General features: G+C 41.0%; 1 long non-coding RNA gene across 1 annotated transcript in view; it reads left to right on the forward strand.

The window, feature by feature from the left end:
- The first annotated feature begins 42 nt into the window (after positions 1-42).
- Positions 43-17,436, forward strand: part of LOC141577488 (uncharacterized) — a 28,494-nt gene continuing 11,100 nt past the window's right edge. Inside the window, exons 1-2 of the long non-coding RNA XR_012506534.1 lie at positions 43-341; positions 2,886-2,982. This is a non-coding gene — a long non-coding RNA (uncharacterized LOC141577488). The remainder of the gene's footprint in view (positions 342-2,885; positions 2,983-17,436) is intronic.

A 17,436-nucleotide genomic window follows, 5' to 3' on the forward strand; every position in this document is an offset into this window, starting at 1 on the left:
TCGCGCCGCAGTCGAGCCCGCCCCACTGCCTCTCGCGCCCGAAGGGCTTGGAGGAAAGCGCTTATGCGCAAGCGTAACCCCGTGTTCTCTCCTCCTGGGGAAGTTTCTGCGCAAGTTCGCGTAGGACTTGCTGAGGTACTTCTGGATCTTGCAGGACTAGGGTTGTTGCTTAGGGGACTTTTGACTAGTTTTTTATGCCAGCAGCTACCTCTTACTGAACTCTTACCGTACGCCGGCCACTGCTAAGCACACATTTACTGCTTTCATTCAACATGTATGTATTGAGCGATTCGTACCTAGCGGCAAGGTCCAAGGCACTCTAGGTTCAACAACCCCAGGAGGTACGTATCCCCATCTTACTGATGGCGAAACTGAGGCTCAGATTGATCAAGTCACTTGCCCAAGAGCATACAGCTAGGAAGTGGCACCTTCTGCCCTATGTTTCACCTATGTCCCTCATAACCTCCCTTAGGAGTGTCTTTGTAAGGAGGGGAGAAATTGTGACCACATTTTTCACAATTTGGCCACTACCTCCCCTCTTCCAACTTGGTCTGCTATTATCACTTTCCCAGAAAGTTTAGCTGCATTCTGACTTTCGTCTGAGTACTTTTGCCTTGTGCTTGTAGATACATATATTTATGTAATATATGATACTTATTTACATTGCATATTTTGCAACTGCGTTGATATAGAAATAAATATAGTGATGTTATATAGCAAATCATTTTCTTCAACCTGAAAGTTTATTTTTCTCTTCTGATTTTAAAAGAACTTGAAACATTTTTAGGCGCCTAAAAGTGTTGTGGGCCCTAGGCAGTCTGCGTGCTGTACTAAAGCATAAGACAGCCCTGCCTCAGTCCACCAAAATGAAGTTCAAGCTTGCTTTTGGCATTAAAGACGTTTCATAAGCTGGTTCTGCCATGGGCAAGTGAGATTTCAATAGAAAAACACATGGGAATGTACAAATATCTTATTTTCAGAAAAACCTGAGTGTGCATCTCTGCTCTTCAGTTTACTAAAGATACCATTAGGCATGTCACTTGATTTCTCAGATCATCAGTCTCTCCTGCAAAATAAGAATAAGGGTACCTACCTCACATGGGTCCTTGTGAAAATTAAATGAGATAATGTATGCAAAATGCTTGGCATGTGAGAATTACATGCATGGGATGGTTATTACATGATAATATAAGGTAATACTGAAATCCCTTCCAGCCCTATAGGTATATGCTTCTATTCCTATATTCTTTAATCCCAATAAATAGTTTGTTTATGGTCATAAGTTACATCTCTGAAATCAAGAAATTTGCCTGTACCAAATAAAGGAGAAATCTGTGAACCAATGGACATTACTTGTCCAGCTGTGAACTTATGTCTAGCTAGAAAGGTTATATACAATTGTTACCTGAATTGAAACTTTTATGTTATAGCTAATGTTTACTGAACACTTACTATATTCCAGGAACTGTCCTAAGAATCATGCATATTTCCTTATTTAATCCCCCCAATTTCCCCATTAAGTCAGTACCGTATTCACCCATTTTATGAACAGGAAAACTGAGTGTGATAGAAGTCTGAAGTCATAGATAAAAATTGGCAGTACTGGGATTTGAACTTAAGTACATATGACTTCTCCCATCCTCAACATTACTTTGTACTTCATCCTTTATTTGCACTTGTAGCAGTTTAAATGTAGATCCCAACCATTGCTTAAGTCTATGTCACACATTACATTTTGATGCAGCATTGAAGAGAAACATTGTTGTGAATGCAAAAACGCCTATCACATGCAATTACAGACATTAGAAATTGTCCATTCTTATAATAATTCACAGAATTTTCAAAGTAGGGAGAGACTGTGTCACTAATTGCAGCATAATTAAGAAGGAATGTCCTTTGGATGCCAAACATCTGTCAACGTTTCTAGTTAACTTTTTTTAAAGCTGTTTATATGAAAAGAGATGTATACACAAAATATTCACTGCAGCATTATTTATAGCAAAAGATTAGAGACTAACTATTACGAGAGAGCTGTTGTAGTAAATTTTAGTACATCCGTATTGTGGAATGTATGAAGTAATAAAAAAGAATGAGGCACACATACATGACCTGATATGGAACAATCTCTGGGAAATACTTCGAGTGAAAAGAAACAAAACACAGAAAAGTAGATAGTATGCCAACATTTATTAAACCATAAAAGGAGAAGGAAATAGACATATATTCTCATGTAACTGGACATTGAGAGGGATTTTTCCTATTGTCCTGAAACTTCTGCTGAAATTCAAATCAGAACCAAAAAGTCCATAAGGAGCCCACAATCTACATTTAAAGAACTGCCAGTGTTTGGAACCATCTATATTCCAGCATTAAATTTGAAGATCCATTATTTTTCTTCCAACCTTTCCACCCATTCCTACTCCACTCCTCCCCATTTATTTCACATTCCCTCCCCTCTCCTCACAGACAAACCATCATCGCTAATCAGTGGAAAGAAAGAATGGAGAGATGGGAGGAAAGTCAACCTTGAGAGCAAATGCAGTGTCTAAAAAGAGATCCATCCCTTCCTCTCCCTCTATGGAGGTTGTAGTCCCTCTTAGACAAGGGAGAAGGGCTCCAAGAGAATCACTTGTGAAGACTGAGTGTGCTTGCAGGAAGAGATGACTGGCAACCCCCTGATATGTTACTTACTAATCTGCTCTGCCCATTGCTTCTTAAGCAAAGGAAAACAAAAGCAAGAGACTACATGGAAGGGGACTTTGGATGGCATGGTGGAGGGCTGTAGATGGAGGGGGACTGAAACTGCCCTCACCATGCCCACACAAACCTTGACTTCCCTAGACTGTCCTAGATTGGAGCACAGCAGAGAAATGTTCATCCTCCAGGTGCAGCTTGAATAACACAAGCTGGCAGTTGGCTGGAAGATACAGCAAATTTTTGAGGGTCACTCATTCCTCGAAGAGATGCATGGCATCACTCAAGGTACCGATTCTTTCTCATATCCAGCTGTTCTTGATTCATGTATACCTGTTTATATTTTTATAATTTCTTTTATAAAAATAGATGTTACTTTATTCTTTTATTATTTTCTAGAGCCTAAACATTTAAAGTCATTTTCAGAACTCTTACTGTGCTTATTTAAACCAAGTGAATTCATCTCCTTGTTGGTTATATAGACTTAATTTTGTTAATTTTCCTCATATGTTTTAGAATTTTGGTTCATAGACTTATCTTGGATTGTAGATTTTTTTCCTCTATCTCTCTCTATGCTTGTCCCATTGTTATATAGTGTTTTTGGAGCTGCCATCAATCCAGAACCAGATTTTAAAATATTGGTGCCCCAATTCCTGAGGTAGTATTGAAGATACAGCAGAACCAATACAATTTGTACTCTGAAGTTTATTACCATGTGTATGTGCTACCTAATTTAAAAAATTAATACATAGTCAAATGTAGTTGATTAACTTCCAACAAACATAATTCAATTGAGTAAAAACAAATAATGAAAAATACTAATTTAATCAAAAAGAAATGGCACCTAGGAACTATCATACTAAATGAAGTAAGCCAGAAAGAGAATGACAAATACCATATGATATCACTTACATGTGGAATCTAAAAAAAATGACACAAATGAACTTACTTATAAAACAGAAACAGACTGACTGACATAGAAAACAAACTGATGGTTACAAGTGGCGGAAGTAGGGGAGGGATAAAATGGAAGTTTGGGATTTGAAGATACTAACTACTATATATAAAATAGATAAACAATAAAGTCCTACTGTATAGCACAGGGAACTATATTCAATATCTTGTAGTAACCTATAATGAAAAAGAATATATATATATGTATGTGTATGTATATAACTGAATCACCATGCGAGACTAACACAATATTGTAAATCAACTATACTACAATAAAAAAAGTTTACCTATCCGAAAGAAAGAAAGAGAGAAAGAAAGAAAGAAAGAAAGAAAGAAAGAAAGAAAGAAAGAAAGAAAGAAAGAAAGGAAAGGCAATTGCTAATACTGTATTTCAAAATTTAACAGACTGACAAAGAAGTGAAAATTAACTCCATGGGACTCTTTAGTGTCTGGATATAGAAAGAGATTAGATTCAAATTTGTGGTACTAAAGAAGAAAGTGATGTATAAATGTAATGATAAGTACATGCTATATTCAATTGTAAAAGAAATTTTGTGACCATGAAAATAGTACCCCCAACCTTGTACTGACCCTACTCCCAAAATATAATCCCCCGGAGTTATCATCTATGAGGGTATAACATTCTAAAGTTGATCCATAACAACAAAAATCACATAAGGTGAAAAGTGTACTTGAAAAATTTTCAGGAGAGCTTCATATTGGAGACTGATTTGTTGTCTCCAAATTTTCCTCCAGCACTGGATCTGATAGCTTCTCTTTGGCTGACCACCAGAATTGGGTGATTTAGATTTAGAAACCATGGTCATGAAAAAATAGGCATCTTCAAATATTAGAATCACACTCAGTATGTCAAAATGACCACGCCATGAAAGCCACGTGAAAACTAAGATCCACTAAGAAAATAGCAGATTCAGTGCTTTCATCACATGCTTCCTCCGAGGCATGCATTTATTTAGAAAAAGGGAACGCAGAGGAGTATTTAAATTTTCTTACTGCTTTGTTGACCTTGCACATTTAGTTGAAATAATGTAAGTTACGAGCACGTGTGATGTGACAACTGGATTAAACATGGTGACTCCATGGCACAAATATGGCAGGTGCTGTCAAGAACCAAGATCTACCCTAGTTGCAAGCCTACAACTTAGTGTAATGCAGTTTCAAGGATATAAGGAGAGGACGTCAGACTTCCAGTTCAGAGACAAAGGACTTTATTATTCACAGCACGTCATGTAGCATGAGCATCAGCATATTTACATCACTTCCTAGATGTCAGGAACCCTGAGCTTAGAGAAACCAAATCTTTTATAGTGGGGAGTAAACATTTCTGTCCTTTGCTCTGGAAGGAAACACTCTATCTTTGAAGGCTGTTTGCTCTACAAACATCCTTGTAAAGATAGTCTGGGACAAATGATGGTCAGTGCTTCTGCTCACAGGATGTGCAGAAACACAAGAGACCCATGGAGGGACAAGATTTTATTATGTTGTATTGTATTATATTTGGTGGAAGGAGACAGTGAATTAATGGTTTGCCATGGAGGAAGGAATATGGTTTTGAGAGTCACACTAACCCTAGCTCCATTTCTAGCATAACTTTTTATCAGCTATATGACCTTAGCACTCAACTTCTCTGAGCCTCAACTACGTAATAGGATAATAGATCCACCCCCATAGAATTGTTGTTTAGATCAACTAAGATAGAGTGGCAGAAAGTATCAGTCACAGTATCTGGAATATTCTAAGCATTCAACAAATGCCCAATCCTTTTATCCCTCTCTTTTTCCCTGATCCCCTCATATGTGTGAATCAGTTGCACATTTAGGCTCCTGCCAGAGAGCCCTGTACCCCTCCCCAAAACTGAGAAGCAACGTCTTAGGTCCCCACATGGCTTAGTTAGGGTACATAGGCTCAGATGTTGTAACTAAGAGACCCCAAAATGATCATGGCTTTCACTAGTTAGAAGTTTATTCCTCTCTCACATAGATGTCTGGACAGGTAGTCAAGGGTTGATATGGTGGCTTGAAGGTGGCAATTTTTAAGCACTTCCTTGGTTGTTGCACTGTCAACCAAATACGTAGCTTTTGTCTCCTGGTTCGAAATACTTACTCCAGCTGCAATATCATATCTTGTTCCACCAGCAAAGGGGAAAAAAAGGAAGTGAATAGCACGTGCCTTCCCTTTAATGTCTGATCCAGAAGTTGTGCTCATCCCTTCTGCTTTTCTCCCATTGATGAGTCTTGTGACCACACCTAACTGCAAGGGAGGCTGGGAAATGTAGTCTTTATTCTGGGGAGGATTGTTATTAATAGAGGAAGGAAAGAATGGTATTGAGAAACAACTGGCCATTTCTGCCACACCACACTTCTTCACTTAGGTGGGAGCAGGCATTAGAGCTCAAAGGCTTAGGGAAACTGGGGTTGCACTCTGAAACCATCAAGGCGAGGACTGGAACCAGCAGCAAACCCTGAAACATTCCCACCAGCATAATTCCCTCAGAGAGACTCTGAGTACAGAGCATCCTATCTGCTGTGACTCTGAACAAGTTGAAGAATAAAACAAAGAGAAGCAGAGGGAGGCCAAAAGATCATCTTTATTACTGGTATAAGCCAGGTTGGAGAAGCACCTTTTAGACTGGTAGCTAGTATGAATCCCAGAGCTGGGCTGCAGAGACGAGGGCAGAGCTCCTGCTGCAGGGGGTGGAGCTCCAGGAACAGCCCCCACCCGGCAGGAAGTAGGACGCGCCAAGTTGAGCTTAACTAGGTATTCTCAAGTTTACAAGCGGACCAGTCCCTCATCCTGTCAGGAATGGATAAAGTGGGGCGAGGAGCCAGGAGCCTGCTCAGAACAAAAAACGCTTCCTCACTGAAACCAGGACTAGGGAAAAGGGATTCCACTCTTCCATCCATAGTAAGCAAAGACTGAGGATTAGAAATAGCAGAGGAGACAACTATAACAGAGTTTGCAAATACAAGAAGGACCCAAATGGACAAGTTGGAAATTCCCAACATGATAATTGGATTTGAGCCCCAGCCCTGCTTCTCAGTATCTGTGTGGCTTTGGATAAGTTCCGTAAGGTCTCTAATTCTTCATTTCCTTGCCTCTTACGTGGGGAAATAGTAGGAGCTAATTCCTCAGGTAGTTGTGAAGCGAAAATGAGGTAAAGCATGAAAAGCTCTTAACGAGTGCCTGGTAGTGAACAAGCCCTCGGGAAACAGCAGCTGCATTTATTATTTCTGAGAGCCAATCAATAGCTCCTGAAGCAGTTTCTTCATATAAATTGGGAAAGATAAAACCTTTATCTGCTATCATGAAATTCAGCAGAGATCCGAAGTTTTTCGGCAGCATAATGAAAATAATTGGAGCGAGAGAGGAGAGGAGAAGAATGGGAAACAAATTCCTGCAGGTGTAGTAGTTGGTTTGAAAGACTGACTATAGGGTCCAGGGCAAATTCACCCACTGTGCCACCCCAAACACACACACACACACACACACACACACACACACACACACACACACAAAACCATAGACCAGCTTATCCATGGTCTGACATCACTATTCCCTGTTCCCAAGAGAGGCTGTTGTCTTTATAGATATGTTAGTTTTGCTGTGTAACAAATGACCCCCAAATCTCAGTGGTGTACAACCACAAAGATTTATTTCTTACTCATCTCTATGTCCATGATGAGTCACCTGCTCCCCTATTTCATATCATCTTTACTCCAGGACCAGGCTGAGAGAGCTCACTCTCTGTCTCTGTCTCTATCTCTGGAACATCGCCAGGTTTCATGGCAGAAGAAAAAGTGACATGGTAAATGACACACTGGGTCTTCAAGCTTCTGTTCCAAAGTAATCACTTCTGCTCACATTTCATTGGCCAGAGCAAGTTTTGTGGCCTCATGATGACAGAGTTGGGGCACATAATTCTCCTCCAAGGAGATGAGTATAGGTAAAGAGTAATCCGATCTATCACAGTGGTCTCCCTCCCCATCCAGACACACTCAGGCTTCAGAGGGACAGCCAGCCAACTGAAAGCTGTTTGTCAGCTGACCCTGGGCCTTCTCAGAGCCTCAGTTTTGTCCTCTGTGAAATGGAGATAGCAGTACCTCTCCTGTGAACCTCACAGAGAAGGGATAAGCACTCATGAGACCACAGATATGAATGTGATTTGTAAACTGTGATTTACTGCCCTCCCATGAGGGGGTTCCTTTACTAGGATGAGTCTAACAAGAGAGATAATAAAGCTTTTTAAAAATTGGCTAGACAAGGGGCTCTCTGAGGTCTCTGATGTTCAGTGTGCTCCTACTGAGAGTGATCCACATCAGTAGTCCACTCATCCGTGACTGATGGTTGTGCTTGGACTTGGGCTCCTGTCTCCTCCTGTCCACGGGCGCCCCTCCGCAGCTCCCTCTTCCTGTTTTTCTGCTCGATCCTTTAAAAGGAAAGGTCAGTAAATGCCTTTCTAACCAAACCCCCTTTATGCAGAAGAGAAAACAGAGATCCAAATTGTTGACTGACATGCCCAACTCAGCAAGTGTGTTCACAGTTGGGACTAGAAACCAGGCTTTGGATTCCTAACCTATTGTTTCTCCAAGACTTAGATTCCAACACTACAGCCTATGAGGCCTGAGACTTGGGCAAGGTTCTGAATCTCTCTGGGCCTCAGTTTCCTCATCTGTAAAATAGGCATGCTGGCCCCTGGTTTATTAGATTGTTGTGAAGGTCAGAAATGTTATGTAAAAGCCCTCTCTACCAAAACTTCCAGCCCTGCCCCTCATTTCTACCCCTCTGCTCTCCCTGCTGGGGGCCAGGTCCCTCTGGGAAGAGGCCCCTGCAGCCTTCAGGGTTGATTCTGGGCCCTGCTGCTGCCTTCTCTGGGGGAGGGAGTATCCACTTCTTCATGAAGCCTCAGTACAGGAAGGATTTAGGTATTTTAGAATTCCCACAGCACAGTATCTGTTAAACAAGTGAAACCTTTGAGAACAGATAGATATTTTAATGAATAATTATACTTTGAAGTCTTTCTCTCTCTTCTTTGGTCTTGCCAAAGATCCTTTTCCCCTCCAGATATCTGAGAGAAAACTGAAGAGACAGGAAGAAGAATTCTTTCCTGCCTGTGTATTTTTTCTGAGTTTTACAGGCTTAACGTCTGACCTCCCCAACTCTGAACTAAAAAGGAAAGGTGCCATTTTTCTTGGAGCCACTGCTTTATACCTGGTACAAGTATGAACAAGATGTAAAAAACAGAAACAGAAAGTAACTTGTTTCATCAATAAATGAATGCAGGGCAGCTGGGCTTCTCTAAGTGACCGAGGCCTTCAAGCAATCTCCGTTTTAGGACAATAGCTAGGGTCATTCGTTTTCAGAAACTATTGGGAAAACCACCTTCTGCTTCCCCCTAAATCCTCCATCTATTCTAGTATTAAAATGAAAAAGCTGGCAAAGCAGAGCATTTCGGACCTGGTCCACAAGAGGGTGTCACAGGCCCACGCCAGGCCAGCTCCTCGGTCAGAACTCCTGGCCTTTGGTCCCACGTGTGCAGCACACGGAGTTCGTTCGGCAGCAGAACTACCTCTGTCTCTTTTTTAGTTCTTTTCCTGATCTAGGAGGACACGGAGATGCTTTTGGAGGTGGACTTAGATTAAAATCCTGGCTCTGTCATTTGCTGAGACGTTTGCAAATACGTTAGCTTTCTGAGCTGTCATAGTGTTAATAAATGGTAAATTCTTCCCACGGCCAGGGAATCCCTGAATAAGGGATTCTTGGTGCAAGAAGAGACCTTTATGTTGGCCAGTAGAGCCCCTGCATTTCACAGATGGGGACACTGAGGCCCAGGCTAGACCAGAGCCCAAGTCTCTGAGCACTTGAACCAGTGTTCTCCCTGCTATACCCAGCTGCCTCCTTCAAAAACGCATAAAACATAAGCACATTCATCAGTGAACAAATGAATGAAAAGCCTTTTAACTAATGAGCTTGTGCTTTTGTAGAGCTAGGGCTTTGGATCCAGACAAAAACATCTAGCTTCAGTGGTGAATAATGTGACCGAGTTGCCTGACCTCTTGTACTGAGTTTCCTCATGTCACTGGGAGAGGGGAGAGGTAATTGGGGATAAGAGTACCTACTTCATAAGGTGTTGTGAGGATTCGGTGAGCTCATACATAAAGTGCTCAGCTCAGTGCCTGGCACCTACTAGATGTTACTTCTTATCTGTGATCTAGGTCATGTAACCTTTTTGAGCCTCACTGTTCTCATCTACAGAGTGGGGATCTTACATAGCGGTGTAGGGAGGATTAAATGGCACAACATAAAGAGCCTTCAACATAGGACCTGGCTCATGGTAATGATACAAAACACAGTATATAATAATAACTATTACTTTACTCCCTTCCATGAAATAAAGAATGATTGTTTCTAAGAACAAAGCTTTTCACACACACGCACACGCACACGCACACACACACCCATTGCTGCTGTACGAACTGAGACCTCTTTTCTCCCCTGGAATATAGCTACAGAGTCTGCACCTTAGGAGGAATGAGGGATGCCGCGTGGCTGGAGGCTCACCTCCAGGGGGCACCCTTTCCTCAGCTTCAGCCAGTTGTTACCCAGAGGACATACAGTTTCCTTGTATTAGTTTCCTATGGCTGCTGTAACAAAGTACCACAAGCTGCCACTTAAAACAACAGAAATGTATTCTCCCACAGTTCTGGAAGTTAGAAATCGGAAATCAAAGTGTTGGCAGGGCCCTGCACCCTCTCAGGTTGGGTAATATCCTTCCTTACCTCTTCCAGCTTCTGGAAGTGGTCAGTCCTTGCTGTTCCTTGGCTTCCAGCTGCATCACTCCAATTCCTGCCTCCCTCATCAGCCACATGGCATTCTTCTCTTTGCGTGTCTGGGTCCCCTCTCCTCTTCTTACAAGGGTACCAGTTATACTCGATTAAGGGCCTACTTACTCCAGTAAGATCTCATCTTAATTTACATCTTAATTGCATCTGCAAAGACCCTATTTCCAAATAAGATTGAAGTCACAGGCACCAAGGGTTAGGACTTCAACATTCAACCCACAACGCTTGTTAAGAGACTTGAAATTCTGTGAACTCTTCCAACTTAAAATTTATATTTTACATATCAAATGTATCAAATAATTATAATATATTGATTTTATTTTATTAGTTTATATAAAAGTAATATATCATATATTATAAACAACATATCTAAATTCAAACTATATCAATAAATTATTAATTTTATAAATTATGCATCTAAATTAATTATTTATAAATTATGAACTGTTAGAACAGTTAATTAAATTTTAAAAAATACCTAGGTGAGTCAAACAAAACATTTCTGTGGACCTGATATGCCCTCGGGCCATCACTTTTCAACTCTGGTCTCATGGACTTCAGGGTGGTTTTTCTACTAAGCAAATGTGGTGATGTCACTCCCTCCATGGTGGCCAACAGCTGTCAGCAATAGCTGAAAAATGGATACTTCAAGGAACACTTCCAGCTATTCCTGCCTGACATCCCCTTGTGAAGCCTACGCTCAGGTGTAGCTCCCTTGTCTTAATCTGACCCAGAACAGACCCTGGCTGCCGGCTTCTATGTTTCTTTCAGGGACAGTCCCTGTCTTCCTGACTCCCTACCTGCAACAACCCACCCCGCTTTCTCTGCTGTTCATCATTCAAGGCCCAACTCAAAGGCTACTTCCTCTGTGAAACCTGCCAGGCATAACAGTGTCTCCCACCCCCAGGTTCCATAGTTTTGCTTCTGCACTTTGCAGGACTTCTCCCATTTTTCCTGGTATCATAGTAAGGTTATTATTACTATTAATTGCTTCTCCCAATAGGCTAGGAGCTCCCAGAAGTCAGGACTGTTACCTTGGTCATTGTATTAGTTTACCAGGGCTGGGACAAAGATTCTTTGCTTGACCAAACGGTAGTCAGCATTCTGAACTTTCTCATAGGCACATCTAGGCACTTCCTTATAAAATCTAGTTTTAGCAATAACCCTGCTAAGTCAGTTTAACCACCAAACCTCCGACCCTCGATGTCTGATCAGGTTCTTTATCCTCCACCATCTCTCAAGGGATGTCTGATTATCCTGGCTTGTCTCCTGCAAAAATCTTTTTAGGTTGATTTAGCCAGAATTCCTCTTACCCCTGTTTCCTCCCAGTAATTTTCCATCCACTGACCCCACCCTGCTCCCTGGCTATAAATTTCCACTTGCCCATGCTGTATTTGGAGTTTAGCCCAATCTCTCTACCCCGTTGTGAAATCCCATTGCAGTCCCTATACCTGTCAATATGGTCCTGAATAAAATCTGCTTTACTGTTTTTAACAAGTGCCGTTGAATTTTTTTTTCTTTAATATTTGCCATAACAAATACAACAGATTAGGTAGCTTAAAAGACAGAAATGTATTTTAAGGCTAGAAATCTGTGATCAAGTGTTGGTTTCTCTCCTTGTCTTGTAGATGGATGTTTTCACGTGGTCTTCTCTCTATGTGTCTAAGTCCTAAATCCCAAATATAGTCACTTTCTGAGGTACTGAGGATTAGGACTTCAGCATATGAATTTGTGGCAGATACAATTCAGCCTGTAACAGTCATTTATTTAAATTGTCAATAACAAATGATATAGACATTTGTTACTATTACCTCAAACAGTACAGTTAATGCTAAAGTTCTCCTTTCCCCACCCACTCCATCAAACTGAACACTGCTACCAGCTCCATTTCGAAGCTTTTATAAATACAGATACATGTACATAAAGATACAGCTTTGCTGGTTTTTCATTCACATAAATAAGATCATATTGTCCATACTGTTTTTGCAAATCTTCATCTTTTTTTTTTTTCAGCGTATATATCCACCCCACCCCTGCCCAGACCCAGAGTCTAGCTGTGGTTAAGCATGTTCAGAACTTTTGTTGAAGTACTGGAAAGAATGAAGGCGGGGAGAATAGGTCTGCTAGGAGTTTCCTGGCAGTCATCTGATATTATAGTCTCATTTTCCTTGCGTGTAAAATGGAAAACAATAATTATAGCACTCAGGTCCCCAAATTGTCTGTCATTTAGAGGTTACCTTTCACTTTAATGTTCAACCATTCTTGTCCGAGCCTCCATCCTGCGTGACCGTGGAAATTCAATATCCTTATTTAGTTTTACTTCCTTGATTATTTCTGAGAATCTGCGGAAGGCTTCCCTTTTCCACAAATCCACCCTGGTGGAAGCTAACTTCTGTTGACCATGCAGCCTTCTGCTGGTCTCTCAGTTCCTTTTAATTCAGGCAAAGACCCAAACTCTTCACCCAGTTCCCCAAAACTCACCTAATACCTAAAGGTTCAGCTTAAAGAATTTTACCAAAACCTTCCTAGTAGCATCATTATCATCCTCACCTTTATCACCATTATTACCTCTCAGGGAAGTCTAGGGAGTAGGTTCTGTCAACATATCCCTTTTGCAGGTGAGGACTGTGAGGTTCAGAGAGGTTGAGGACATTTCCCAAGGTAACTCAGCGAATGGGTGGGGGGAGTAGGGTCCAAAGCATTCTCCAAAGTTTGGCTGGCATCACTGGTGGACCCATAGTTCATTTAAGCTGTTTCACACAAGGGCAGTAACTGAACCACATTGTGAGACAGTTATTCTGTTTTCAATTAGCCCTCGTTCCTTCTGATTAAATCGAGGAAAGCCTCAGGTTGCTTCTAATATCCTCTTAAAAGTTCTCTAACATGTGCCAATCTCCCTTTCCAACAGAGAAACAGTATCTAGCTGGAATTTAATGGCATTGTTTTGTTTTCCTTGTATTTATTTTTATGAAAATAATGTTGATTTCCCCATTGAGGTAGCTTTATAAATGCTCTTTAAAAATATATTGGAAGTTATTAAAAAGTAGGTAGATTTACAGAAAAATACTAAGTTAACCATAGTGTAGTTCATTCACTGAAATGGCAAAAATTGTGAGACTTGCAGCCTTGAGGCTCGGGCACAAAGCACATAATAAAGAGGAACTTAAGACCGGCCTGGGCCCTTCAGTCCGAAGGGACCGCCGCTCTCCTCCATTCCTGGCAGGGACCGCAAGAAGAGGCCCCTCAACCCAGCCTAGCTCCAGCCCCAGGAAAAGCCAGTTAATGTCATAATACTCCAGAATCACCAGGAGCACAGTCTTCCCTCTCTGCTGCTTTAGTGTCCTACACGTCTCCATTTCAGGGGAATTTCCAACTCTCTTTGCATAACAAAAGCCCCTGACACTGGTTTTTTGTTTTTGTTTTTTTTAAACCAACACCAAAAAAAGCAGCTAACTTACCCCTCAAATGCAATTAAGTGGCAATGGAAGTGTATTAAAGGCCTGGTAGAGTTTTCAGTCCTAGAATAGACCCTTTTCCCAGCCCAGTCCCCAGATGGTGGGTGGTTTGGCTCCTTTCTGCTCTGAAAATGCTTCCCCAACACAGATCTGACTCTGGCCCTGACGTGTTCCGTTCAGACATGCCTGTTTTTCTCCAGCCAGTCTTTCCGACTTGGCACCTGAGGCCCTTCACACTCACCCCAGTATTATTGGGGAGGTAAAAGCGCTTTGGGCCAGGACTCTGGATGTCTGGGTTCTAGTGCCAGGGTGGCCCCTAATTTGCTGTGTGTTCTCTGTGGGTTCCCTCCCCGCTCCAGGCCTCGGTTTTTCCGTGGGTAGAAAGGAGGGATTGGATTGGGTGAGTTTTCTTCATGGGCTGTGGCCTGAGGCTGAATTAATTGTCCAGCTCAAGATCAAAGAGTCAGACAGAGCTGAGGTCCAACTTTCAGCTTTGACCACCCCCAGATCAGCCATTTGGCCACTTCAGATCGGTTTATGCCTGAGTGCCCTAGGTCAGGAAGGACAAGTCGGCTGAGAATTAAGCTGGCCTCCTCCCTTCCCATGGGGTCCCCTTACCTAAATACCCAACCGCAAAGCCCTGTAGAGTGAGGAAGTGTAACACTCTCTCCTCCCATCCCAAATGACTGGTTCCTGCAGGAGAGTTTTCAGTTTTGTCCTTTAAAAAGGAAAATAGGTTGTGGTTGTTTGTTTGTTTGTTTTTAACTTGCTATAAAATGGATGTTCAGCATGAAAATGTTTGGACAATACAGTAATGTATAAAGAAGAAAGTAAAAGTCAGCTGAAATGTTATCTACCCAACCCTACCTGAGACATCCTTCGCAAACATTTTTGTGTTCATCCTTCTAGGCTTTCTCTAAAAAATACAAGTGTGTGTGTGTGTGTGTGTGTGTGTGTGTGTATGAATTTTATATATCCATATATATTTATAATGAAGATAAGATCAAACTAGAAATACTGTTATAGTTTTTTAAAGGTATAAATCATGACTCTGATGTATATATAAAATAAATTCTTGTCAAAGATTTTAACTCAGTAATTAATGAAAACTATATATATATGTCTGCTAATCAGATTCTCCTTTGAACTGGTTTTGATAGATAGATTAAATATATTATATATTAGTACATGTATTATTACTTAGTATATATACCATATATTATATAGTATAGTATTATATACATGTAAGATATTTAATCTATATATAGGCCATCAGGAATGCAGAAATAAATTTGCTAATAGATGCAAAGCTGGTTATTATCTTTAGTGCAATACCGTGGTGTTTGGAATTATCTCTTAATTTGTACATTTACCGGACAAAATCAATTTTCATGTCTATGAGCAAGAATAATTTGCATTTTTATCATTTTCCTATCATTTACAGGGTTGTGAAATAGCCTAGTCAAAGACAGTGAAAGTCTCAGGCCCCTATAGAATTAGGGAACCCCCAACAATAGCACCCAACATTCCAGGGAAAGGAGAGTCAATAAACTTTCACAGTTTTCCACCTGAACATATATTGTGGTTATAATAGCTGGTACTATGAGGTGGTTACTGTGTGCCAGGTACTTTATGAGTATTATTTACACCTCACAACAAGCCTGTGCAAAGACCTGTTAGCTATCATTCCATTTTTTATCAATGAGAAAACTCAGATACAAAGAGGCTAAGTCACTTGCCCAATGTCACATAGGAAGTGGGAAGCTAAGAATTCAAACCCCTAACAGCCACATCATATCATTCTTAATCCAACTTTTGGTTGATGGACATTTGGGTTGTTTCCAGTTTTCTTCTATGAGGAACATTGCAGTGAATATCATTCTATTATTCTTCATATCTCAGAATTCTTCGAAGTGCAATTCTTGGGTCCAAGAATATGTGCATTTTACATTCAATAGACGTGACCAAATCACCCTTCAAAAAGCAGAATCAGTTTATAGTCCCATCAGCAGCCAGCTTAGGAGAGTTTATTTCCCTACATCTTTGCCAACAATGAGGATTATCAGTCTTTTTAATATTTGCCAGGCTGATAGGTGAAAAAAAAGTTTCTTGGTGTTCTTTAAATGTACATTTCTCTTTATCTCAAGAGTTCTTCAGAATTAGAAGGACAGTTATCAGTGCCAGAGATTAGTGTGCTCTCTGCCCGCCACCTCACCGTCCCCCACCCCTGGGGTAGAGCTGTAAACTTAGAGCAAGGTACTTAGGGGGAAGGGACCTGTCTAAGGCCATCCTGTGAGTTAAGGGCAGACCTGGAACTCTCCCCAGGTTTCTGACTTCTGGAATAAATAGAGTCTTTCCAATGCACCTCTCTGCCACCAGTGTTGCTTTTAGTCTGAATAACGGTGGGGTGATGGAAGGAAGCTCTTCTCTGGGTTAGTCAATCAGTGGTTAGATAATGAGCTAAGCCATTTGAAACATAGTAAAACTGAATTCCTACTTTATCACTAATGCACCAAATTACACTTCAATGTAAATAAATAAATGTAAAAAAATTAATTACCAGAAAAATATGAGTAAATTAGTTCTATGATTTATAAGACAAATCATAAAGAAAAGTTTAATGAATATGACAAATTTAACTAACCTATCTTCATGGCAAAAACAGCAAGCCACCACAAATGCGTTTGGAAAACAAAAGAACACTCTTTCAAACAAACAAGCAAAAACCCACACACACCAGAAATTACTTAGACATTCACCAACTGTTAGACCAATTACTGGATTAAAAAAGATGATGCCTGGGAACGTGGCTAACTCTAAGGCGTTTTTCATCAGTGTAGGCACGGTTGTTGTTACGGCTGTCATCATGATCTTTCCAGTTTCCAGTGATGCAGCCAAAATCTGTGTGGAAAATCTCAGACACAGGCGCAGGTATGAAGGAGGCTGTGGAGGTATCAGTCAGTCACTTTCCCTCAGTGCCCGGCCTCTGAAACTAACCACACTGGATTTGAATCTTGGCTCTGCTGGTGTTTGCCAGTCCATTGACAGGATGTGTAACAGCTCAAATCCTTATCTCCTTACTTGTAAAATGGGGCTAATGATACCCACGGCTCAGGAAGTTTTTGAGGAATTAACAAGATGATGAATGTGGTCTGTCTGGCACAAAGCCTGACAGTTATTAGCCAATTTTTAAAAATACGTTTTCTTTCCATTCTGTTCTTTGAATACTCAGATTTCCTGGACTCTCCAGTTCGTTCATTCAACAATGTTTATTTTGCACCTGTGCTTGCCGGGCACCATGCAGGTCCTGGGGAAACCAGTGTGAATATGAGAAAGGCAGGTAGTTTCCTGGGTGATAGGAGTGTTTTGTTCTGCTCTGGATGGGCTCCTGGTTGAGGGCTGGTCGTTAAAAAGACCAAGACGTGATTAGAAGATTGGAATTTTCAACCCCTCCTCTCATTCTCTTGAGTAGG

The sequence above is a fragment of the Camelus bactrianus genome, chromosome 4, assembly GCF_048773025.1.
Source record: "Camelus bactrianus isolate YW-2024 breed Bactrian camel chromosome 4, ASM4877302v1, whole genome shotgun sequence".
NCBI classification, from domain to species: domain Eukaryota; kingdom Metazoa; phylum Chordata; class Mammalia; order Artiodactyla; family Camelidae; genus Camelus; species Camelus bactrianus.